Below are 26,484 nucleotides of genomic sequence, written 5' to 3'. Positions count from 1 at the left end.
AGTGAGGAGACCCAGAAAACTGCAATAGCTTGACCCAAGGTAACACTTTGGGCAGACCAGGGCATAAAATACATCTGCAAATCCTATCTCCCCCTCTGCCACCCTAAGCCCCTTCGTCCCTTGGCTCACTAGCTCCTGAATTACATGAAAATTCCCTAAGGGCAAAGAGAATGATTTTTTTAATACCTTCTCTCAATGCCTAACACAGTGCTTTATGAGCCCTGGCAGCACAATCAATACTGTGGAGTGGCAGGCCGTGGGGCCAAATTACCTGGATGACTGCCACCTCTCTCCTCTCCACTCACAGTTTCCGTGTCCTGTGTTGCTGACCCTGTTGCTGGGGTTGCTGGGAGGTTGGCACAGCCTCCAGCCAGGTGTGAAAATTGTCCCTGCCCTCCTAAGAGATCGTGAAGTATGACTTGCTGAATAACACACAGCCTTTAGGGAGGATCCTCTCCACTGAGGAAATGGGTTTGAGGAAAACACAGCTGAGACCTTCAAGCTTCTGTGAAAGGCAGTCGTATTTTCATCAGAATTTTCATCTTCCTCCACAGCAAATCTTTGGCCAGAGCTGCCAGCAAAGAGCCAGCTGGACTTGGAGTTCCTTCTCTCCTCTCCCTTGCCTCCCTCTTGTGGACAAGCAGACAAGCAGTTAGCACAAGGGAAGTGAGGTGAGGGGCACTTATATACATGCTCAGACTGGTAGATCCATGTCTCTGCCAAGTATGGCACTTGTCCACCTTGCCCTAGACTGCCTCGGGCATTTCTCACAGCCCTTACCACTGTGTCTTCTCCTTGTTCCCAGGACCCTGATCATCTTCCCCCAGTCCCAGCCTCTCCTAATTCCTTCTCCCTGTTCCTGACCTCCTTCCACTATAACCCAACCAAGACAGACTTCTTGGCATTCTAGTGCCCCGTCAAATAATTCCTTACTCCTCCATGGAATAAACTGCATCATTTCAATCAGGAGCAGCTGCCCTGGGGACTTCTCTGGTAGTCCAGTGGTTAAGAATCTGCCATGCAATGCAGGGGATGAGGGTGTGATCCCTAGTTGCAGAACTAAGATCCCACATGCCGTCAAGAAACTAAGACCGGGAGCTGCAACTAGAGTCTGTGCACGGCAACAAAAGATCTTGCATAATGCAACTAAGACACAGTGCAGCCAAATGAACAAATATTTTTTAAAAAAGAAGCTGTACTGTCTTAAACAGGATACTGAGATGCTTAATGATGATAATATTTGGACCTCCCCAGTAGCTCAGTGGTAAAGAATAAGTCTGCAGTGCAGGAGCCACAGGAGACAGGGGTTCGATCCCTGGAGGAGGGCATGGCAATCCACTCTGGTCTTCTTGCCTGGAGAATCCCATGGACAGAGGAGCCTGGCGGGCTGCAGTCCATGTGATCGCAAAGAGTTGGACATGACTGAAGCAATTTAGCACGCATGTACGTAAGCACCTTTTTGAAGCACATACATTATCTTATTTACATTCATACTTTTCACAGCAAACCAACAAAGTGAACACCGTGCTTATGTACATTCTACAGATGAGGAAATAGAGGTTTGGAAACATTAAGGAATACACTCGAGATTTTACTGGGATTCATACTCAGAAAATCTGACGCTAGCCTCTAGAAAGCCCTGTCCAAGAGGACTTCCTGCAGCAATGGAAATGTTCTGCATTGTCCAAAGTGGTAGCCATGAGCCACGAGTTGCTACTGAGTGTCTGGAATGTGACTATTACAACTGAATTTTAAATTTTATTTCATTTTAATTTACATAGCCACATGGACCAGTGGCTGCTCTGTTGACTAACACAGCTTAGAGTATAACCCCTATGCTATTCTAGTTACTTGCTCTCCCCTTCCCCATATACAGGCACATGCACATCCTGAGTGGGTTAGGGAGATATTTTGCTTACATTATTTCCCAGGCCCTCACTCCACACAGATTTAAAGGACACCCTGGTGAGAAAATTAATAGCTGAGTTATGTCCTCTTTGATGTAATAAGGCAAGGTGAAAGCGAATCTGTGAGGTAAGAGATAGGAGATCTTATCCTCGCTCTGCTAGTGATAAGTCCCATCATTTCTCTGGGCCTCAGTTTCTGCCTCTGGACAAAAACAGATTATACTCCCTGATCTCAAAGACTAGATCCAGCTTTAGTGTTCTGCAGTTAGAACGTGGCCCACAGAACGCTTCTCTGGCTCTCAAGGTGGCACGCTGAAAATAAGAACCCCAGGTGAGGAGTCTGGCACCAACAGTGATTACCTGGAGGAAGAGTCAGCAAGCACGCTTGATTGTGCACACCCAACACCCCATAATATATGGGGTTCTGTTTTTAGAACCCTAATCAGAGATTCCATTTGCATAATTAACATCTTTAGGAATAATTGCAAATGACACATCTGTTCACCATCATCCCCTCCTTGGCAAACTGTGTGTAATAAACACAGCTTCTTCAGCTCTGAAAACACGTGGTGTCTGTCCTTTGCTTGTTGCTTTAGTCACTTTTCACCTTGGGGCTGTAATAACCCCATGTGACCTATTCCTGCAAGCTCACAGCCTTGCTGCCAGCGGTGCTCAAACCAGACTAGGACTTGCTTGTGACAACTACCCATCTTGATGGGCTACAGTGTATGAGTTCTTAATCTTGGCTCCCTAAAGATGCTCCCTAAAGGTTTCAAAAAATTCACAAAATTTTATGAAGTTCTGAGTGAATATACTTGTGTATGTATGTTTTGGGAAGTGGGTTCATGGTTTCCATTTGCGTTTCAGTGGATCTTCAGGATCCAAAAAATTGTTATAAACCACATGCTCCATGATCTCATTCATATGAAAGTCCAGAATGGGTAAGTTTATGGAGAAAGTAGATTGGACTTCCCTGGTAATGCAGTGAAGCAGTGAATAGGAATCTGCCTGCCCATGCAGGGAACACAGGTTCAATCCCTGGTCCATGAAGATTCCACATGCCTCAGAGCAACTAAGCCTGCAAGCCACAATTACTGAGCCCGTGCTGCAACTACTGAAGCCCGCACTCCTATGCTCCCAAATCAGAGAAGCCCATGCACAGCAAAGAAGAGTAGCTCTGGCTTGCTGCAACTAGAGAAAGCCCACATGCAGCAATGAAGACCCAATGCAACCAAAAAGAAAGAAAGATTAGTGGTTCTTTAAGGGAAGGGTGGAAGGTGAGTATGGATAGAAGAATGAGGGGGTGATCACTGAAAGCCACAGACTTTCTTCTTGAGGTGATAAAAATGTTCTAAAATTGACTGTGGTTGCCCTTATCTGTGAATATAACGAAAACCACTGGATTGTTCAATTAAATGGATGAATTCTATAGTAGGTGAATTATATCTCAATAAAACTTTTTTAAAAGGCTAAGCACCCCTGCTTAGAGAAAAGGGCAATAGATTGCGGGTGTCCACAGACTGACAGGCTGAACCCTCTCTGTTCCCAGAAAACCTTGCTCTTGTTCAGTTGCTCAGTTGTGTCCAGCTCTTTATGACTCTATGGACAGAAGTATGCCAGGCTTCCCTGTCTTTCACTAACTCCTGGAGTTTGTTCAAACTCATGTCCAATGATTCAATGAGGCCGTCCAACCATCTCATCCTCTGTCTCCCCCTTCTCCTCCTGCCCTCAATCTTTCCCAGCATCAGGGTCTTTTCCAATAAGTCAGCTCTTTGCATCAGGTGGCCAAAGTATTTGAGCTTCACCTTCAGCATCAGTCCTTCCAGTGAATATTCAGGGTTGATTTCCTTTAGGATTGACAGGTTTGATCTCCCTGCAGTCCAAGGGACTCTCAAGAGTCTTCTTCAACATCACAGTTCAAAAGCATCAGTTATTCAGTACTTAGTCTTCTCTATGGTCCAAATTTGATATCTGTACATGACTACTGGAAAAACCATAGCTTTGACTATACGGAGTTTTGCTAGTAAAGTGATGTCTCTGCTTTTTAATATGCTGTCTAGGTTGGTGCCAACCACAGTTCTTTATTGGAAGTAAGACCACTTCTCTGCTGGGTCTCCCATGGGGTGTGAATTAAAGGCATCAAGAGAGCACTCTAGACGAGTGCTTCTTAAACTTCAATAAGCCTATGAGGTGCTTGATGATCTTCTTAAAATGCAGATTCTGATTCATGTTCTGGAGTGGGCCGCGATTCTCCTGGTAGTCCAATGAATACACTATGAATAACAAGACACTAGACCAAAACTGCATTAGCGTGCTTTCGCCTCTATGGAATCTTCATGCCACCTAGCTACTTATGATGATACATAATTTCCTGAGATATATGGCCCTTTCTTTCTGACTGTGGTTTTCTCCCCAACCAGCTGATTTGTTTTCTCGCTCCACTGAACCAAGCTGAAGTGCTTGGAACCCTCGAGGGACCCCTTTATCCTTCTCGCTTAAAGTCTAAGCCAGATACAGACCCAATCAGCTCATTAGTTTTATTTCCCCTCAGTTCCACACTGGCCCAATTTAGCTCTTCAGAATGAGGTTGCCGTCTGCAAAAGGCACACCTAGCTCAAACAGAACTTCGACAAAATAACTTATTCCATCTGTGTGTCGTAAATGTAAATTTTCTTTGGCTCCTCTCACTAAAAGATTTCTCTTCCCCAGTACTAGATAAGGAAGGAGGGGACCTGATGCTTATTTTGAACCAAGGGGATATCCATCTAAAGGGGGAAGGCTGTGGATGGTCTCCATGAAGCTGTTGCCTTGAGAAAGAATAAGGGACCCCTTCGTTAGACTTATTCAACTAGAACAAAATCAGACAGTACAGGGATTGAACGGTGTCGTATATTAAGGGCTGGTGTCTGTTTCTCTGCCTTGAATCTAGGCTGGCCCCATCATTTTTTTCACCAATCGAATGTGGCAGAAGTGCTACATTAGGAGCTCCAGAGCCCAGTCCTCGAGAAGACTGGCAGCTTCCTCCCTCTTGAAACACTTCCCTAAAAATGTCATATAAAGAACCCAGTCTATCCAACTCAAATGAGAGGCTGATGGAGGAGAAGAAGGTACCTCAGCTGACAGCCAGGACCATTTGGAGGGCAGACCCATGAATGAAGCCATCTTGGACCTCTTCCTCCTCACTCCCAGTTAAATACAGACACTGACATGAGACCCGGTGAAAACAACAGAGGAATTACTCAACCACCGTACAGAACTGTGAGAATAACACATTCACTGTCGTTTTAAGTCACTACATTTTGAGATGGTTTGTTATATACAGTAGATAAATAAATGAAATGATGAAGTAGGTAACATCTAAACACGCTTCAAATATAACTCTGTGTTTTGAGAAATGTTCGGTGGCGGTGGTGGAGGGAGTTGATCAAGCTCCAGTCAAGCTCTTTCTTCTACTTGCAGCTCTCTTCTCCATTAACAACCAGTTGGTTTCCACTTGTGCGGGTTGCTGATCTGCCACATGAGGAAAACAATGAATGCCCCCAAAGAGGCTCTGAGGAGATCATCTTCAGTGACTCTACTGTAACAGGCTGTCTTATTTGAACTGCTGCAAGATCCTCTACGGGGCTACGCTCAGGTCCTCCCCTGGCCAGGAAGTGACGTGCCTGGAGCTTTGGGATTTACATTGAACAAACTTCAGTTCAGTTGCTCGGTCATGTCTGACTCTTTGAGACCCCATGGACTGCAGTACACCAGGCCTCCCTGTCCACGACCAACTCCCAGAGTTTACTCAAACTCATGTCTATTGAGTCAGTGATGACATCCAACCATCTCATCCCCTGCCGTCCCCTTCTCCTCCTGCCTTCAATCTTTCCCAGCATCAGGGTCTTTTACAATGAGTCAGTTCTTCGAATCAGGTGGCTAAAGTGTTGGAGCTTCAACTTCAGCATCAGTCCTTCCAATGAATATTCAGTATTGATTTAATATGGACTGGTTGGATCTCCTTGCAGTCCAAGGGACTCTCAAGAGTCTTCTCCAACACCACAGTCCAAAAGCATCAATTCTTCAGCACTCAGCTTTCTTTATAGTCTAACTCTCACATCCATACATGACTCACTGGACAAACCATAGCTTTGACTAAATGGACCTTTGTTGGCAAAGTTATGTCTCTGCTTTTTAATATGCTGTCTAGGTTGGTCATAACTTTTCTCCCAAGGAGCAAGCATCTTTTAATTTCATGGCTGCAGTCACCATCTGCAGTGATTTTGGAGCCCCCAAAAATAAAGTCTGTCACTGTTTCCACTGCCTCCCCATCTATTTGCCATGAGGTGATGGGACCAGATGCCATGATCTTAGTTTTCTAAATGTTGAATTTAAAGCCAACTTTTTCACTCTCCTCTTTCACGTTCATCAAGAGTCTCTTTAGTTCTTCTTTGCTTTCTGCCATAAATGTGGTATCATCTGCATATCTGAGGTTATTGATATTTCTCCTAGCAATCTTGATTCCAGCTTGTGCTTCATCCAGTCCAGCATTTCTCATGATGTACTCTGCATATAAGTTAAATAAGCAGGATGACAATATACAGCCTTGACGTACTCCTTTCCCAATTTGGAAACAGTCTGTTGTTCCATGTCCAGTTCTAACTGTTGCTTTCTGACCCACATACAGACTTCTCAGGAGGCAGGTCAGGTGGTCTGGTATTCCCATCTCTTCCAGAATTTCCCAGTTTGTTGTGATCCACACAGTCAAAGGCTTTGGCATAGTCAATAAAACAGAAGTAGATATTTTTCTGGAACTCTCTTGCTTTTTTGATGATCCAGCAGATGTTGGCAATTTGGTCTCTGGTTCCTCTGCCTTTTCTAAATCCAGCTTGAACATCTGAAAGTTCACGGTTCACATACTGTTGAAGCCTGGCTGAACAAACTTGAGAGAGTACTAATATGAGGTGTCTAGTGGGAGAGAGGGTCTTCCCCAGTGACTCAGTAGTAAAGACGCCACCTGCAATGCAGGTGGAGAAGGGAATGGCAACCCACTCTAGTATTCTTGCCTAGAGAATCCCATGGACAGAGGAGCCTGGAGGGCTGCTGTCCATAGGGTCGCACAGAGTCGGACATGACTGAAGCGACTTAGCATACATGCATGCATTGGAGAAGGACATGGCAACCCACTCCAGTATTCTTGCCTAGAGAATCCCATGGACAGAGGAGCCTGGTGGGCTGCCGTCTATGGGGCTGCACAGAGTTGGACACGACTGAAGCAACTTAGCAGCAGCAGCAGCAGTGCAGGAGTCATAGGAGATGTAAGATTGATCCCTGGGTCTGGAAGATCCCCTAGAGAAGGGTATGGCAACCCACTCCAGTCTTCTTGCTGGAGAATCCCATGGACCAAGGAGCCTGGTGGGCTACAGTCCATGGGGTCGCAAAGAATAGGACATGACTAAGGTGACTTAGCACGCACTCACATGGGGGAGAAAAGGGACAGCAGGATGGCCATGTGGGGATGGAGTAACAGTCCCCATTCTCCCGACTTCAAACTCACTGCACAGGACTAATTTTAAATCTCTAAGACAAGAGGAAGAGGAATTATGCCAGAAGCTGGAGAAGATCTTTTAAAAAAAAATAATCTAAGTACACATGCTGCTTTAGAGCTCAGCAGACAGAGTCTCTCTTCCCGTCCTCACCCTGCCCCACTTTGCCCCACAACAAAGCAGCTCTGGCTTCCTAAGAAGTGAAGACTCCGAAGTATTTGCATGTGTGCATGCAAAGTCACTTCAGTTGTCTGCAACTATTTGTAACCCTAAGGACTGTGGCCTGCCAAGTTGCTCTGTCCATGGGATTCTCTAGGCAAGAATACTGGAGTGGGTTGTCATGCCCTTCTCTAGGGGATCTTACCAACCCGGGGATCAAACCCGTGCCTCCTGCGTCTCTTGAATTGCAGGCGGATTCTTTACCACTGAGCCACCCAGGAAGCCCTCCAATGTGCTTAGTGGGGTTTATTCTCATTGAGAGATCAGTCAGGAGCCAAAACACATGAGCAAACTTGTTTCTGAGCCCAAGTGATATACCAACAGCCTGGGGACTCCCTTGAAATAACAAGAAGAGCCTCTGAGGGGAAGGTGATGGAGGTCCAGCGCAGGCTGACAGAGCTCTGTCAGGAGCATGAATGTGAATGTGTCCAAACGCATACACACAGGCTGCTTACACAAGGAAACTTTTCAGTTTCTATTCTGAGGGTCAGAGGTCTCCATGACCCTGAATCAGATGTTCCAATATTATCCAGATGCTTTGTACATTCTTCCACTTCCAAAAGCTGTTTTTCTACAGGTGTTTTAGGTTAAGTGACAAACGAAGCTCATTTTCCAACTTGGGTATAAGTTTTAACTAAGTCTGAAGATCAAGCTATGGCATGGAGGTCCAGAGCTCAGAGACATAACTTAGATCCTCTCCTCCAGCTATTCGCCTTTTGTCTATTCATGGCAGAATAATCCAGAGATTCCAGTACAGACATTTTACCTCAAGGAGGACACAGACTATATTATATGCTTATTTCAAGAAGGGAAATACAACCATAAATTTCATGGACCAGTTTACAGGAAATACACACAATTTGCCTGACTCAACTAGTTTTTTGTTATGACTTGTTGCTAACGGTTTATGACAGCTTATTCCTCTATTAGTCTAATCACTGGGGGAATGCTCTATGAACAATTTTTAAGTACACAGTTTAACAACTTAGTAATAAATGTAAATTTTAGAAATCTTGTAACCCAGCAATTCCACTCTTAGGTATATACTCTGAGGAGAAAACCTCATACATGGGCCAGAGGAGACTTCAATGAGAAGATGTATTACTGTATTGTTTGTAGTAGGAAAAAACATGTTTATCAGCAGGGTGGAGTGAAATAAATTTGGAGTTATTCATACAAAGCAATACAACACAGCAGTTAAAATCATTGAACTAGATCAATTGGTACAACATGGGTAAATTGCAACATAACGCTATTTGTAAAAAATTGCTAAAGGTGAACCTAGAGAATATCATACTAAGTGAAGTAAGTCAGAAAGAGAAAGACAAATATCATATCATATCATTTCTATGTGGAATCTAAAATTTGACACAAATGAACTTATCCATGAAATAGAAACAAACTCAGAGACATAGAGAACAGATTCTATGTCTGTGAGAAACAAACTTACAGACATAGAGGCGAGAAAGAGGGAAGGGTGGATTGGGATTTGGGGATTAGCAGATGCAAACTATTATATATAGAATGGATAAACAAGGTCCTGCTGTAGAGCACAGGGAACTATATTCAATATCCTATTAAATCTTATGAAAAAATAGCAGAAATTAACACAACATTGTAAATCAGCTATACTTCAATAAAATAAATTTTTTAAAGTTAAATTGAGTTACAAATGCATTTTTTAAATTTTTTGAAAGATACATAAAAAATATATCCCAAGGGTTAATACTAAAAGTTCACCTTCAAAGAGGACTACATATTCTTTCTGCATATGTATCTATACAGTAAAAGGATTTTAATGAACAAGAAAGATAAACTCTAATGTGGTAAGAGCTCTTCTCTCTGGAAAGAAAAAGGAATAAAACTGTGATTGGAAGTCCAGGGATGTAACTATATTGCAATATTTTGTATCTGAGGAAGGAAGAAAGGGAGAAAGGAGGGAAGGGAGACAGAGAAGGAGGGAGGGAGGAAGAAAGGAAGAAGGGAAAGGAATCAATGCTAACATGACAAAATAGCAGCTCTTCAATCTAGGTAGTTGATTCATGAGTGTCAATTACATTTTTTCACAGTTTTTTTTAATATTTAAACTATTTTTCAATTTAAAAATGGACAGCCTGCCAGCAAAAGGATTTCACCCCCTCTGATATAGTGCCTACTTGCTTCCTGGGTTTATTAATGACCAAGGCAGAAATAGGCATATCCCTGTATTAAATGCTTACACCCATCTCTTCTCCTCTCCACACAAGCTACTTTTCCTCACCATTATATACATGCATCACCTTTGGTTTCTGCAGAAGATACTAGCTCCAGGAGACAGGATAAAAGGGAAAGGGGGCGGGGTGGGGGGGGCATGAAACCAAATCCTTGTAAGATAGAAAGAAACACTTGCTCTGTTAGAGCCCACTTTGGAAAGCTCTGTGTTTCTGTCACCTCGGGCACTCTGATTCATTCCAAGCATCTCCTCCAGATACAAGTCATTTAGCCAGCCAACAGGAGCAACAATTACTGCTGGCTTAAAAGATTGGTTGATTTCTCCGGTGTCTATTTGTCTGCAGTTCTGGCTCTCTGACAAATCAAGTCAGATCAATTTGTACCCTAAAGAGTAAATGGGAGGATGTGATTATTTTCCGGTTCAATAGAAAAGCATTTCATTTCCAAAGGCGACTGCGTAGCATTTCTTCTGAGATTCACTAGGAAGGGGTCAGGTCTGTAGAGAGTAAATGATGGGTTCTCAGGAGGCCGGCTTGGCTTTGCTTCCCACCTAAGCTTCAGGAACAGGAGCAGGATGTAGGGGTTAACAGAAAGCACACTCCACTGAGAGGCAAGGTTCTATTCATCTCACTATCTTAGTCCAAGCTGCTATAACAAAATATGATAGACTGGATGGCTTATCAACTACAGAAATTTATTTCTCACAGTTCTGGAGGCAGGAGGTCTGAGATCAGATCCTAGTAAGGGGCCTCTTCCAAGTTGCAAGTAGGTGACATCTCTTTCTATCCTCACATGGCAGGAAAGAGCTAGGCAACTCTCCAACTTCTTCTTATAAGGGCACTAATTCCATTCATTAGGGCTGTACCATCATGACCTAATTACTCCCACAGGCCCCACTTTCAAATACCATCACATTGAAATGAGGGTTTCAACATATGGATTTTGGAAGGACACAAACATTCAGTCCATTGCACCTGTGTTTAAGGGATATTTTCTTTCTTTGTCTCATCAGAAAAAGCGAGTGTTCTAAGAGTTAGAAAGCATGCTAAAAATTCTGGAGGATAACTAGAAACAACTCTACTGACAGCCACATCAAGATCTACAAAATTACCCTTGAAATGGGATAAAACCAAACAAAAACAGAAAGTTCTGAAGAACAAGAGGGAAACAGAGATGACAAAACATTAGAAGCAGTTTGGTCCTTGACATTCTAATGCCCTTTAATTGTCTGCCAACAGATCTGCTGTTTGAGACACAGAATTGGAGATTGCTTCTGGGTTCCCATGACTGAGGGCTTTCCCTATGTGCTCTGCCTTCTCAGATGTAATCTAACATTTGAGCTGAATCTTCAGGGTCAGACTCAACCATCACTCCTGTATTTTCCATTTTCCCACCCTATAGACATTACAGTTGACACATAGGAGTTGGAATAATTTAGGAGAAACACTCCAGCTTTGGGGGCAAGTTGCATGGGTTCAGTTCTCTGCTCGGTGGTATTTGTTGTAAGACCTTGACAAACAATCTAAGGTTCAACTTCCTTATCTGTATCACAACAGTGATCGTGTCTTCCTCAGAGGGTTGTTGTTAAAGGACATGGTGTGCATGAAGCTCTTGGCATAGAATCTGGTGTAGATCAAGTGCCCTATAGATGTTCTCTGTGGATTATTGTTATTGTCTACAACTTAGGCTGTCATACTATTTGGTTGCCTATGAAAGACCTGGAGATTTTAAATCTGATTTTTTTTGTGGGAATATGTTCATTACTTTAGTGGACCTCTGACCTGAGAGGTGCAGTCAAGGCTGCCTCTGAGATATCCCTATTTATCATGGAATTGTCATCCTTCCTTACAGTGACCTCCATGGCCGTCAGATATTTACTCTTGCTCTCTGTCTCTATAACACCCCATGAGAGGTAAGTTTATTCATGAACACCATTGTGTAGCAATGGACATGAAATCTGAAGGCAAGAGTTCTGGTTCTTTCTGTGGCAATATCCAGCAGTGTATGAGCGATTTGTTGATCATTGTTGCTTTTGGTTTCCTCATCTGTAGAATAAGATCATTTTTCATGCTCTATTTACTTCATCAGTTTATGAAAAACTGAAAAAAATGAATGTGACGGTATGTTGACTTGTAAAGACTAAGAAGGAAATGAAAGAGATGCTGGTTATCTTTATTCTGACATCTGCAAGTCCTTGAATGCACGAACCCAACCATCTATCATGGGAACACAGAAGGTAAGAAGTAGGTCTACATAATACTCCTTTCACCAGCTTCATATGGTAACAAGAGGCTTTATAAATATCACTGGTAATGGAGGATCCCCCAGGAAAGTTTAAAACTTTTCAATATAAACTATAATTTCTATCTGCAAACTGTTCATTGCTGACGCACATGACATAAACTTGGCAAACTAGAAGCCTGCCTTCCTTAATTTAGAAACTGATCATACACAGCTCCTGGTTGGTTCGTATATCGCATTTATGTCTGATTTTAAAGTCTAATTTTCATAAAGGATTGCTAAGGGACAAACATTTTTGACTTGTTTTCTTTTTATTTTCAAAACACAATTGTCATGTAAAGGATTAACTGACTCGGTGTTTTCTGGCTATATTTTGAAAGTCTCTCAAGCTGTAGCCAAGCCCATTAAAACTTTGTTTGCAACGGGAAATGGCTGCCACGTACAAACATTTTCTTTGTGTCTCTGTTAAGACTGGGCTAATACCTACTGTTATTATGGTCCACTGCACAGTCCCATCAGCAATGAGGCTTACAAAGTAAATTGTAAATAGTTTATTTGCAACAAGCATTTCCTGCTGCTAAAGACTTATGAACACCCTGCTTCATATCCTTGAGCAATTTGGAGGTGATTAATCACTACTACTATTTAGAGGATGCAACCATAGGCAACAAGGGAAAATGTATTTATTGATATTAATGGGATTTATTTTAGATTTTGTTTTTAAGTGTTCAGTCTCCCTAGTTATGGTGAGACTAGAACTCTCAGACCTTTTGTTACAGGGAAATCTCTTTGTCCTTATCTTCATGCCTTTATTCACACTGTCTCCTCAACCCAGATGCCCCCACTCCACCACTATTTCTATATCTGTCAAAATCTTTTCATAGGCCCTATTTTGAGATGCCTCGTTCCTACCTCCAACCCCAAACCAACTCCCTCTCCCCTAAGCTCTCACAGCCATGTACATATCTCTGCATGCTGTTTGTTTTGCTTTTTATTTCCTCATCTCATATGGAATGTTATATTTCTTGAAGAACTGTGACCTATATCATTCAGATTTTTATCTCTCTCTCCTTAGATAGTGTGGCTCAGTGATAAAGAATCTGCCTGTTATTGCAGGAGATGCAGGAGACACAGATTCAATCCCTGGGTTGGGTAGATACCCTGGAGGAGCAAATGGCAACCCAATCCAGTATTCTTGCCTGGAAAATCCCATGGATAGAGGAGGCTGGCAGGCTACAGCCCATGGGGTTGCAAAGAGTCAGACACAACTGAGCAACTGAGCACACACACATTCATACATGTGCCAGCACCTATACGATGTTTGTACATAGTACACACAATACATGACAGCTGACAGAGCATACCAGCTGTGATGTCCTCACTCAGTAAGCATCTAAGTATTTCCTAGGTACTAAGTACTTCCTGGCTTGTGCCAGACTCTGAAATTGGAAAGGGATTCAGTTCAGTTCAGTGCAGTCACTCAGTCGTGTCTGACTCTTTGCGACCCCATGGACCGCGGCACGTCAGGCCTCCCTGTCCATCACCAACTCCCAGAGTCCACCCAAACACATGTCCATTGAGCCGGTGATGCCATCCAACCATCTCATCCTCTGTCGTCCCCTTCTCCTCCTGGCCTCAATCTTTCCCAGCATCAGAATCTTCTCAAATGAGTCAACAAGGATAAATAAGACATGGTCTAATGAAGGAGATGGCTGTGTCAACAAAAATGACAACACATTGTGATAAATGCTCTGATGAAAGTATGCAAAGTAATATGGAGACACAAGAGAGGGAGAGACCAACTCCTCTAGGGGGTGTCCCGACAGGCTTCACAGAAAAGACAAGCTTTGAACTTCAACTGAAAGGATGGGAGAAATTCATCAGGTGACAAGGGTGTGGTGGGTGTGAAAGGCATCAAAAGAAAAGGGAATCATTTATGAAAAAGTCATGAAGGTGTGAAAAGGATGATGCTGGGGAGGGGAGTGTGGGGGTCATGTGATCAGAGCCTTGGGAAGATAGTGGTGAGTGTAGGGAGACTGGAGGCTGGAGAGAGATGGAGCCAGGTGGTGAAATAGTTTCCATGCCTGGCTAAGGCGCTTCCCCTCGACCTAGCAGACAAGAGATCTGTGTCAGGTTTTGCAGCAGGAGAGAAAATGAATCAGGTCTGGATTTTAGAATGATCCTGCTGATGGCGGGCAGCTCAAATGACCATCGCTTTTGACACTTGTTTCCGTTTCCTGTCACTGGCACTTCTGTCCTACCTCACTTTAGGGAATTTAGAGCAAATGAGGGTGAGTTCCTAAAACTGTTAACTCCCTTTAACGCTTCAGTCCAAAGCAGTCACGTGCTCAGAATATAAATTTACTTTTGCATACTTTCACGTAGGCAATCACAGTAAAATAAATGTTGCTAATCAGTGTTGGTCTCAAAAACTAACGGTGTTTAATTTCTCTCCCCATTCCCTATGAAATAGCATTGCCTTTATAAGGAGTCAGAGAGGAAGGGAATGGAGCAAGTGAAATGTATGAATAAAGCAATCAGAGTAGTTTAATTAAGTGAAACTCTGCCAGCTGCTGTGAATGTGACCCCACAGCCTTATTTTGTTTATATTTCAAATTATCCTTTCTAAAGAAAGAAAAGAAACATGCCTAGTAAGAATCTTTCTACAATCCCTCACCCCCACCCCATCCATACAGACACCCCCACACATGCACTGGGAAGGAAACGAGATCTAAAAGGAATCATTTCTCAGACCAACAACAGTGAGAGGCAGTGGGAACTGCTGGGAGTGACTCTCTGAGCCTTGCTAACAGCCCCTAAAGTGCTTCAGGATCCTGCAGGGAGGGGAGATATCCTAAAGCTTCCAAAAACAGTGGGGAAAAAAAAGCAGTGGGGGATGGAGGATGCTCTAATTCTCCACTGGTTCTGCTGTCCTTTGGTCAGTCTTAAAGAGCAAGGAGGAGCCTCGCTATGAATGAAAACCCTAATTTCCTAAATATCATGCTTTTTCAGGCACATACCCTTTAGCAAATAGCCAGTTTCTGTTTTACAGTCCTTGGAGAGAAAACAATTAGCCTGTTCATTTTAACTGTTGACTTATCTTTAGCCAATGAGAGCAACAGTTCAAATTTGGACTTGAAAGTCAGACCTCCCAGGTTCTGATCTTTAATTCATAACTTGCTGTGTGATCTGAGGGCAAATTACTTATCCTCTCTAGGCCTTGAGTCTCTCATCTATAAAGGAAAGGAAAGAACGTACCCACCCCACAAGTTACTGTGAGGATGAAGTAATGGATGTTGTCGACACTGAATAGGGACCTTATAAATGTTAGTATCATCAGCAAGTATCAACCAAACCTTACTACCCATTACTTCTTATCTAGTAATACTAATTAGTGTGAATTGGCTTATCAAGTTACTTTAGAAACAGAACTGTAGAAGCTTGGTTGTAAAACAAAAAAGTCAAAGAACATGAAATCCAGCTCTTCAGAGAAGGAAACTGAAGTTCAGTGATCTGTCCTGAGGCCCTGCCTTGGTAGTGGTCAAACTGGGACCAGAGCCCAGGGTCCCCAGTTCTAGGTAAGTGCCCTTTCTACCATGCCATGTTTTGCTCTGTGAGAAACTACAGTCACAGAAGGTCACTGAATAACCTGAGAAGCTGGTGGTCAGATATACACTCAGCTCCTAGACTCCTCTCTAAAACCAGGACAGTGGCAGGCAAATTGCGTAGTTGGTCGCCTTACTTAAGGCAGACCCTGGATAAGTATTTATGCAACAGGTGAATGAATGTCTCCCAAGTACCAGTTAAGTTCTCTGTAGGAAGGTGCTGGCTTATGCTGAGACAAGAACACACAAGAAAAGAGAAAGGGGTGGGGAGTCTGGCCTTCTATATCAACAATGAGAAGTCTGATTGGCCAGAAAACTGTTATCTTCTTGGTTAAAAGGAAGGTCTCTAAAAATGGATCCTTTATGAGAAAAGAAAACTGAGAAGTAAAGACAAATCATGATGAGCTTTGTCTAAAGGAAAAAAACAGAAGGTTAGTCAATAAAACACAGCTACAGCAGTGGGGATTGGGGTACTGGCTAGCCCTGGTTCATTTTTTATTGAGGCCCCTTCTTAGCTGGGGACTGGGAACAAGACCAGGACCCCCCCTAAATATATATAGGGGCACCTGCCCTGTTTTAGGGCAGAACATGCCACGTATGTACACCCAATGGCTGCATGGCATGGGAGAGGCCAGTAGACAAGTAAGCTTCCAACCTGGAGAACTATCATGGTCTGAGAGATAGAAATGGAAGGACAGAAGGAAACATACCACCAGCCAGCCACTTTCAGAATAATTAAAGGATTCTTACACTGTGAGTCACAAGCAGCCTAGAGAGACAGTCAGGAAGTACAAAGCAATATTTCAGGGCCCAAGAATTTGTTGCACATAAACAGCCATCACTCTCCCTCCAAAACAAAAAGGCATTTCCCCGAAATACAGTGCCACCTTAAACTGGTAAAACAAGTGCCTTCTTGCCATGACTTATGTAAAACTGCATATTAGCAATATAGTTTTTGTTTAGTCGGTGGGTTAAACCCTGAAACATAGAAGATATTCATTCCCTTTTTATTAATAATAGGTTACTGCACAAACTCCACCTGATGGTGAGAGCTAACGGTCATGCACGCTGGTAATTTCTAATTCCTTTTCAGAAAGTTTCCACTTCCCTCAAATGCTCTTTCAGATGATCCGGGGTAAATAGCAGCCTGTGCTCTGTACCTGGGCCTTGTCTTGGACTTGGCAAACAAAAGAGTTCATTCCTGCTCTCCCACTGTATTATTCTGACAACAGAATAATGAAAATATTTTGCCTATATTCTCAACACAGCATTGAGGCCCTGACTAGTCTTAGATTGTTCTTAGAACTTATCATGTGTAACAGACCCAGGGAAAGAGGAATGGGATACATGGTTTGAGCTCCTAGAAGCTGTGTTTAGGAGCCCAGCAGACAGACTTGCCAAAATCAACCAGACCAACCCTCCAAACATCAGACATGTACAAAGGGACAGAGAGGTTGCTGTCCACCTGGTTCCCATTCAGTAGCTTTACCTGTTTCTGTTGCCCCTTCATGCAGAAGTTATTCTTCTAGTTGGACCAAGGTCACCAAACCAGGAAGAATAAGATCCACATGACCCATGATGAAATTTGGCAGCAAGTCTGGGATTCCCTTCCCCAACAGGGCTGTGGCTCTGAATGCTTTCAGCATAAAATCAACTAGCTGGGAAAACACCTGTTGTTCATTCATGCCACCATCAGTAAGAGACTTTTTCTGATCTGCTACTACTGCTTCTCCTGCTGCTTAACTAAATATTCTGAGCAGGGCAAAGTGTAGGCAAAATTTAATAGTAGATGGAATCTGCCTGAAAGATTCTCTCCATTTCTCTTTGAGCATGATTTTGGCTATGTCAGTGACCTCCTACTGACTCGAGGGCAGCAGGATATCACAAGCTGGGCACTCCAGCTAAAATTGCCTCTTCCATGGTAATATGCTCCAGCCCTTTCCAGAACCATGTTCCTTCTTTGGAATTACTTCTCTCTGTCCTATCCTTTTCAGGGCCTTTACACCATCAAGGCAAAGAATCTTAGTTAATTTAGATGCTAGTAAGGGACTGCGAGAAGACCCAACCAGTCCATTCTTAAGGAGATCAGTCCTGGGTGTTCTTTGGAAGGACTGATGCTGAGGCTGAAACTCCAATACTTTGGCCACTTCATGCAAAGAGTTGACTCATTGGAAAAGACCCTAATGCTGGGAGGGATTGGGGGCAGGAGAAGAAGGAAATGACAGAGGATGAGATAGCTGGATGGCATCACCAACTTGATGCACATGAGTTTGGGTGGACTACAGGAATTGGTGATGGACAGGGAGGCCTGGCATGCTTCGAGTCATGGGGTCACAAAGAGTCAGCCACAACTGAGCAACTGAACTGAACCGAAGGGATTCTGGAGTATTTGCACTATAAGTCCTTCACTTTTGTAAAACAAAGAAGTTGTATAATAGTAGAACAAGCATCTCACTCAAAATGCTCTTCTAAAAGTAACAGAACTGGGATTCAAAGTGGTCTGACTCTAAGTACAGTTCTCCCACCATTGTAAATAGATGGGGCCACATTCAAAGATAATTTTCTTAAGATGTGCTAACTCTTTTTCATCTGATGTCCTCAGTCTTTCTCTACTAATGCTTTATTTTGATGGATGCAATTGATCAAGAAAGATCTGGTTACTCTTTGCAACATTCTCTGGTAGAACTCTACTCTCTGAAGGAGATGCATGATGTAAAATAGATCCACACAGCTTCAACTGCCTTTTTCCTGAGGATCAGTCACTATGCTGTGACAGCCCTGAGCAAGAATTATCTACTATATCTGCTTGTGTATACTTCTCTAGATCATATCCCAAGACACAAACAAGCCTAAGGTCTCCTGAGGACATTTCCAGTCAACTGAGCTGAACATTTCACAGACTGTCAAATGAAATTGAGAGATTTCAGGACAATTTGAATAAATAATCCTAGATAAATAATTCCTGGCTCCCTGAACCATGATGGTAGAACAGGATCATCCTGCTTTCTCTCCAGGTCCTCGAGGCTTTGTCTTAGGCCATAGAGTTCCAACAGCTGTATACCAGACTGTTACTGTTGAAAATGTTGCCCTGTGTTTTAGTTGGGAAGAAGTTCTGGAAATTTAGCAAGTGCAGTTGTATGGAAGAGAAAGCAGAATTTGTCTTAAGAGAGTTTGGGGAAATTTTATCAGTAAGCTTATTTCTTGGAGCAGGTTGTTACTGTGATATTTTTTCCCCTCTGGATACAAAGTCCTAATGAACTACTTCTTAGGAAAAGGGGCAGAAGAATTGGGTAAGTGATAGGAAAACTATTCTGTAACTATTTATTTTCTCTTCCTATAACTCCATTTCAGACTTTCTTCACTTCTCTTTCATTAAAGATAGGAAAGTTATTTTATAAATCTAAAATATTTTTGAATATTTCTTAGATCTCCTTCAACGATTATGCAAAATATGAAAATGCTGCATAAATTGTCCAGAAGTCAGGGCTAAAAAAGACTCCGATTGGTATCAGAATTTATTATAAAATACAAGTCAAGAGACCAAGAGCTTAAAACAAAAATGAGGGGTGGAGTGAAGAGTGTCGGTGGGTTGCTGTGATTATAAGCAAGCAAAAGATATAGGGATCAAAAGGTCAAGTGTAAGAGGAAAGAATGAGAAGGTCCCATGGGTCAGGGCAGATAAGGTCAGGAGTCAAGAGGTCAAGTACATCCAAGGAATGGCCCTAGGAAACAGAGAGCCTTCCACGTGGACCTTCCTCTGGGTCAAAGCTCCATTCCACTTTATTTATAAATCATCCCTACATAGAAACCTGTCTGGGAGTGAATCCAATGAGCAAACAGGTATTTCTGATAAAGAAGAAAAGGAAACAAAAATTAATGAACCCCAAATGCATACCAAACATTTGACATACACAATTCTTTGAGAGAGAATGTATGTCATGTTTCAAGGTTGCCTCTCACCTTTTGATCATGTTGTTATGTTTAGGCAGTTCCCTGTCTTATGAGTTCCGCCTCCCTGAAGTCATCAGGAAATTTGCTTCCCCAGAGACCTCAGCATCAGAACGAAGGCATGATGCCTAGGATCTGCCACTGAGATGCTCCCAGGCAAAAGTTTAATCAGAAAAGATGAACCACAGGAAGGAGGTGATGCCTGGGACCCATTTGCTGGCAAGGATGATGGCAGACACATCTAGTCTTCTGGGGTACCAGTTGTTGTAAGGTCAGTTTCTGGCCCAGAAGTATTAGCGCTACCAAAGCTGCAGTAGAGCCTGTGTTCCTGGCGGCCATTCTGTGCTCTGGGGGGAAGAAGGGTCAGCAGCTCCCTTACTGGGTCGCTTCTGCAGCATAGTTTCAGGCCTTGACCCCAGAAGCTTAGCCTCAAGCCTGCTTCTCTAGCCTTGCCAACCTCTTTGTGCGCTACCCAGTATCTTTTCTGCCTAATCAGCGAGAGTCAGCTGCTGATGCTCATAATTAAGAGCCCTGAGTGTTTAAAGATAAGTATTGCTACTATCTCTTCTTATTGAAAGGAGGCCAAAATTGAAAGAAGAGAATAAATTAAAATAAAAGAATAAAAGGTCAGTAATTTGTTCAAGGACATAAAGTTCATCAGTAGCAGAGGCAGTATTTGACGCCAGGTGTGGCTCCCCATTTACAATTCGAAAAAGATAAGGGAAGGAGGACTTCTGAGCAGTGGGGTAGGGAACAGCTTCCTTTTCCACAAATTGCCGATACCTTAGTAGTTGGGACACCTTTTTCTCTTTGCTTGCGCTCACTTTTATGACTTCACCGTGTGCCAATAAGCATATGGGAGACGCTAAAGATAAACCAGCACCACCAATTTCCATTGCTACCTTCAAATATTGCTGTTCACAGTTTGCAAGGGGAGGAACCACTGTCTGTGGATTGCAGAGGAGGTGGCCAACTGTTTGGGGTTTGTTTACCATTGCTTTTCATGAGTCACGGTGAATTATGTATTATTCATAAACTGTAGGTTTGAAGAAAGTTCCCTTGTGCAGTTTCTGCTCATTGGTTCCTCCAATCCAAGATTGAAACAAATAGCAGCAGATAATGAAGTATATAAATCTACCTACATTTTCTAATTGTGCAAACTAAAGACAGTCCCTTGGACTGCAAGGAAATCCAACCAGTCCATCCTAAAGGAGATCAGTCCTGGGGGTTCATTGGTACAACTGATGTTGAGGCTGAAACTCCAATACTTTGGCCAATACCTGCTGCAAAGAGCTGACTCATTGGAAAAGACCCTGATGCTGGGAAAGATTGAGGGCAGGAGGAGAACGGGACGACAGAGCATGAGATGGTTGGATGGCATCATCAACTCGATGGACATGCGTTTGGGTGGACTCCGGGAGTTGGTGATGGACAGGGAGGCCTGGCATGCTGCGGTTCATGGGGTCACATAGAGTTGGACACGACTGAGTGACTGAACTGAACTGAATACCCCGAGAATCAGAAAGAGAAGTTAGAAGAGCAGGTTTTAATTCAGAATCCTGCCATGTACGTGAAAAAAAAATAAAAACTGGGCATACTGATGGATACATAACAAACTGGAGATAATCTACTGGCACCTTAAAATTCCAATATCCTTTAGGGTGAAAAAACAAAAATGCAAAAGACCTCAGGCAGATGCCAGGAGAGAGCACAGCTCCAACTATAATGTAAAGTAGCAGAAATATATCTTAGAGCTCCAAAACTCTCATTCTTTCCTCCTTTATTCCTCTAAATGGTGCTCTCAACCTTTCCAACCCTCAAATATCTAGATTCTCTCTCTCTCCAAACTCCACTCAACAACCCACTCATCCACCTTCAAGTGAAGGGAAAGTGGCTCAGTTGTGTCCTCCTCTTTGCAACCCTGTGGAATTCTACAGGCCAGAATACTGGAGTGGATAGCCAATCCCTTTTCCAGGGGATCTTCCAACCCAGGGATCGAACCCAGGTCTCCTGCATTGCAGGCAGATTCTTTACTAACTGAGCCACCAGGGAAGCCCAAGAATACTGGAGTGGGTAGCCTATTTCTTCTCCAGGGGATCTTCCCCACCCAGGAATCAAATCAGGGTCTCCTGCATTGCAGGCAGATTCTTTACCAGCTGAGCTACCAGGGAAGCCCTCCCCCTTCAAACCAAGATACAAATGACTGCTGCTGCTGCTGCTGTTGCTAAGTCACTTCAGTCATGTCCGACTCTGTGTGACCCCGTAGACAGCAGCCCACCAGGCTCTCCCGTCCCTGGGATTCTCCAGGCAAGAACACTGGAGTGGGTTGCCATTTCCTTCTCCAATGCATGAAAGTGAAAAGTGAAAGTGAAGTCACTCAGTCGTGTCTGACTCTTAGCGACCCCATGGACTGCAGCTAATAGCAACTAAAAAAAACTACTCCTTCCCTGGGCATTTACACTCAAACTCAGTCGAAAACTTAACTACAGGGACTTCATTTCGTAGTGGCCATCAGTCACTTGTTGTTGCCCCCAAATCCTTGTTTTTAATCTCATAACAAAAATAGTATTCTTTGATATATACATAAAATAGGTAACATATTGTGATGGCTAGTTTTATGTGTCAATTTTGGTCACAGAGAGAGACCAGATATTTGGTTTAAACATTTCTTCTGGGTGTGTCTGCCAGTGAGCTTCTGGATGAGACTAGCATTGGATCAGTAGACTGAATAAAAACTGATTGCCCTCCCCCTTGTGGGTGGGCCTCTTGAAGGCCTGAGTAGAATAAAGACTGAGGAGAAAGAATTCTTGTTTAGTCACTCAGTCATGTCCAATTGACTTTCTTGTAACCCCGTGGACTGAAGCCCACCAGCCTCCTCTGTCCATGGGATTTCCCAGGAATAATGCAGGAATCACAGGAGACATGGATTTGATCCCTGGGTCAGGAAGATCCCCTGGAGGAGGGCATGGCAACCCACTCCAATATTCTCCTGGCATAATCCCATAGACAGAGGAGCCTGGGGGCTACAGTCCACAGGGTCGCAGAGTCGGATGCGACTGACTGAGCACACACGAGAAAGAATTCTTACTCTCTGCCTGATGGCATTTGTGCTGGGTCATTGGTCACCAGCCTTCAGGCACAGACTAAAACTCTTTCATTGGCTCTCCTGAGTCTCCAGCTTGCCTACTTTAACCTTTATATTCTCATGGGCTAATTCCTTACAGTAGATGATAGATGGATAGATAGACAGACAGACAGATAGATAGATGATAGATTGAGCAATCTTATTGGTCTGTTTCTCTGGAGAACCCATATGAATTCATTATGCATCTGTATTCATTATAAAGTATTAGGAAATAACAAATCCTGGGAATTCCTTGGCGGTCTAGTGGTTAGGAGTCCTTGATTTCACTGCCAAGAGCAGCCGTTTGATCCCCTGTTGGAGAACAAAGATTTCACAAGCTGTGTGGTGCAGCCAAAATAAACAATGAATCCTTATGGGCCTACCACCCAATCCACGAAGTAAACTCTGATTGCTCTTTTCTTTTCTGTTCTCCAGGCTTCTTCTCAGCTGTCCAAAGAATAGAGACTTCCCAGGCAGTCCAGGTGTTAAGACTCGGCACTTCCACTGCACTGGATGAGGGTTTGGTCCCTGGTCTGGGAACTTAGTTCCCTCATGCCATACCACGTGACCAAAATACACATATATTTTGATCACCTTCTTAACGTCTTGATAGTTCCTCCCTGTGTAGATCCTGTCTTCTCAACAATAAATAAACAAATTTAAAAATTGTATTTCCCAGTTCTCCTTGTGCAGGACACCTAGGGTGATTGATATTCCAGCAATGCAATGCATCCATATTAGACTGACTCAGAATAAGTTGTACAGGGAATAGGTGGGGCATGAGTAATTCACATTTCTAGCATGGACTGGAACCAGCAGCATAGTGGCTTCCTGATCATAGGAGATGCTGTAACTCCTTTGGAAGGTCACTTTGGAATGTGGATGTGCACACTGAGACTATTCCTGGAAGCTTACCTAAAGTGTGTTTCTTCAATATTTGTGTGATTTTTTTCATCTCTATATCCCTGAATAAATTCCTTTCTGCTTCAAGTAACCAGAGAAAATTCATTGATTACAACTAAAGAACTCTGATCAGTACAAAAATTGGACTATAAATGGTTGCAAACAACAGGTTTCAAGGACATGGAACATTAGATTGACTATCTGACCAATTTGGGCTTGAAGTAAGTATTGGAGTATCATTAAATGATGGGATGTGACCCATGGCATGTGAGTCATGGTATGTGACCATGACTAGTAACCCATGGTATGTGAGATAATAAACTTTTGTCATTTGGAATTGTTGCAGGAAAGGGGACCTCTTCCAGGGCCTGAGAGTGGGCTCTTGTCTAACACTTGGAAATGAGTTGTCTGAGGAGGCACATGTGCTGACAAAGCAAGAAAATTTATTGGGAAGTGACACCTAGGTGGAGAGCAGTGCTCTGCCACGTGGCTCACAGTCTCAGGTTTTATGGTGATGGTGTTAGTTTCCAGGCTGTCTCTGGCCAATCATTCTGACTCCTTGGCCAAGATGGATTCCAGCAAGGATTCCAGGAGGTTGGTAAGACATATGGCCTGACATCTCCTCTCTCCTTTTGACCTTTCCTGAATTCTTCCAGTTGGTGGTAGCTTGTTAGTCCCACATTACTTACCAGACCTCCTGTTGTTAAGATAACTCATGCACCTGGTTATTATGGTGCCCAGCCAAGCCAGGAGGCTTCAGCCAGTGTTTCCCTAACAGAATGAAGTGACTATTGAAAATTTTGCCTTCCCTTCTGATTGTTTTCCATTTACATTGGGGTAAATCATTACATTGGGGTTAAGGAATATATAAAATGCGGGTTGAGATGGCTGCCTCTATTAGCATCTGTGAGCTTATAAAAATGAAGACAGACTAAAGAATGTAAATTCTCATACCCAGGTGTTCTTAGAGAAACAGGAAGCTTTTAGGACTCCTTTAAAAGAGTTTTTTTAATCTCTTATAGTCACGTGGCTGTCAAATGCAAAGTCAGTGCAGAGTCAGATCTGGCCAGTTACCGAATTTCAGTGCAAGTTGAATTCATGCCCTCACTAGATATCATATGTGAAAGTCAGGGCCTTGTTTGGGAAAGGGGGACCACAAGAAATGGAAAGAGGGCATTGAATGGATCTAGATGACTCTGAGTAGCCTCAAATTCCGCTGCACCTTTCTTACCAAAAGAAGCTGTACCTTCTCCCCTGTCTGAAGATGCTCATCTGGACTGCTTGAAGACCTTATAGTTACCTCATCTGAGACTGTTATCTCCTACAGGAGTTCCTGTTCTCCTGCTTTTACCCATGATCCTTCATTCCCTGCAGGCTTGTAACTAGTTCTAGATCTAGCATGCCTTTAGGGACCAATTTTAATAGTCAAACACAGAAGGAAAAGATTCATATGCCAAAAGAATTGCAAGATTTTGCTCAAAGTAATATTGGTAAAAACTTGGAGAATTTATTGAGTGTTCTACCAGAAACATAATCTTATGGGCCAAATTATTAGCATGGATGCACTAGCCAGAGATCCAGGGATTCTGCATTCATTCTCCTTAGCTTGAGCCAATTGTTAACTCAGTTGGTAGACTGTAACCTGGATTCCACTGTGTTCTATCACTGAAGGAAGCTGAAATGCTATGACTCCAGAAGCGTAGGGAGATAAGACTGTATAGGTAGATTTATCATACACAATATCTAGCACGTACCCAAACTAAGACCAGAGAACACTCCCTTTTCTAAAGCACTGGGGAAAATATTGATGAAGAAAGAACCAGAATCCTTGAAGACTGCTTTGTTGAATTTCTGCTGTACCCTGAGGATGAAGGTGGGAGACATTGCTATTAAAATTAGTTCCCTGATTTCAGCAGGGTTGATGGATATCAAGAGGGGCAGGCACTAAATAGTAGGATTTAAGTGCCAGAAACAGAGTAGATACAGTGATTATAATAGCAGAATGATTTGACTTTCAGGGATCTTTTGATGGTGGCTAATTGATGACAATATTTCTAAAACTGAACTAGATGGGCAGCCTATTCAGGATTTCCTTGCCCTGTAAAACTGAAAAATGTCTAAGCCCGGTAAACCTAGACTTAAATCATCATACCTGTCTTAAATCATCACTACAGAATCATGACCTATTTCCCAATATTCAGACTCTCAATCCAGTGAATGAAAAGGAGAAATCTTGAAGAAGGACATTGTAAGAACCTATGAAAATCTGTCTCTATATCTAAAGTGCCTGCATACATTTACCAAGGTAACTGTGTACTAGAGAATGGGAAATACCTATAACTTTCACAAATTATCAAGGTGGCTTTGGACTTGGACTAACCCCCAGGGACCCAGAATATCACTGCTCCCCCCACACATATTCAAAGCAGAGCCTTACATAAGGGAATCCAGAGATAAATGGAGTTAGAGTCCAAGTCCATTTCATGATAGGATCAAAATTTCTGTTAATCCAATCCCAATCCAATGGGGTTATTAGCCCATTTCCTGAATTACAGTCTGAGTGGATAAATCTAGTAAATAGGAGAATCTTCAAATTGGCTTCCTGACCCAAAGTAAGCACTATTGGGACTGTCTCTTCCTAACAAAATAGTAAACCAAAAGTAACCCTGTATTTTTAAGAGAATTCTGGAAATGTGTCTTCATCAAAGAAAACTAAAGAAATGGTGAGTTCTGTTATGCCCTCATTTAACTCACCTGTGTAGTGACTAAATGGATCTTAGAGCATGATAGTAGGTTATCAA

General features: G+C 42.9%; 2 long non-coding RNA genes across 3 annotated transcripts in view; one reads left to right on the top strand and one right to left on the bottom strand.

Annotated features, from left to right (window-relative positions):
- The window catches only part of LOC123328436, a 48,371-nt gene that overhangs the window by 8,956 nt on the left and 12,931 nt on the right, over positions 1 to 26,484 (bottom strand). The gene's annotated exons all lie outside the window — the stretch shown is intronic.
- Positions 19,700 to 23,438, top strand: LOC123328437. Its single transcript, XR_006543260.2, has 2 exons — positions 19,700 to 19,927; positions 23,216 to 23,438. It is a non-coding gene; the product is annotated as an uncharacterized LOC123328437 (long non-coding RNA).

This window comes from Bubalus bubalis, chromosome 12 (assembly GCF_019923935.1).
Source record: "Bubalus bubalis isolate 160015118507 breed Murrah chromosome 12, NDDB_SH_1, whole genome shotgun sequence".
NCBI classification, from domain to species: domain Eukaryota; kingdom Metazoa; phylum Chordata; class Mammalia; order Artiodactyla; family Bovidae; genus Bubalus; species Bubalus bubalis.
Note: the sequence above shows the minus strand (reverse complement) of the source record. Positions and strands in the feature narration are given on the sequence as shown.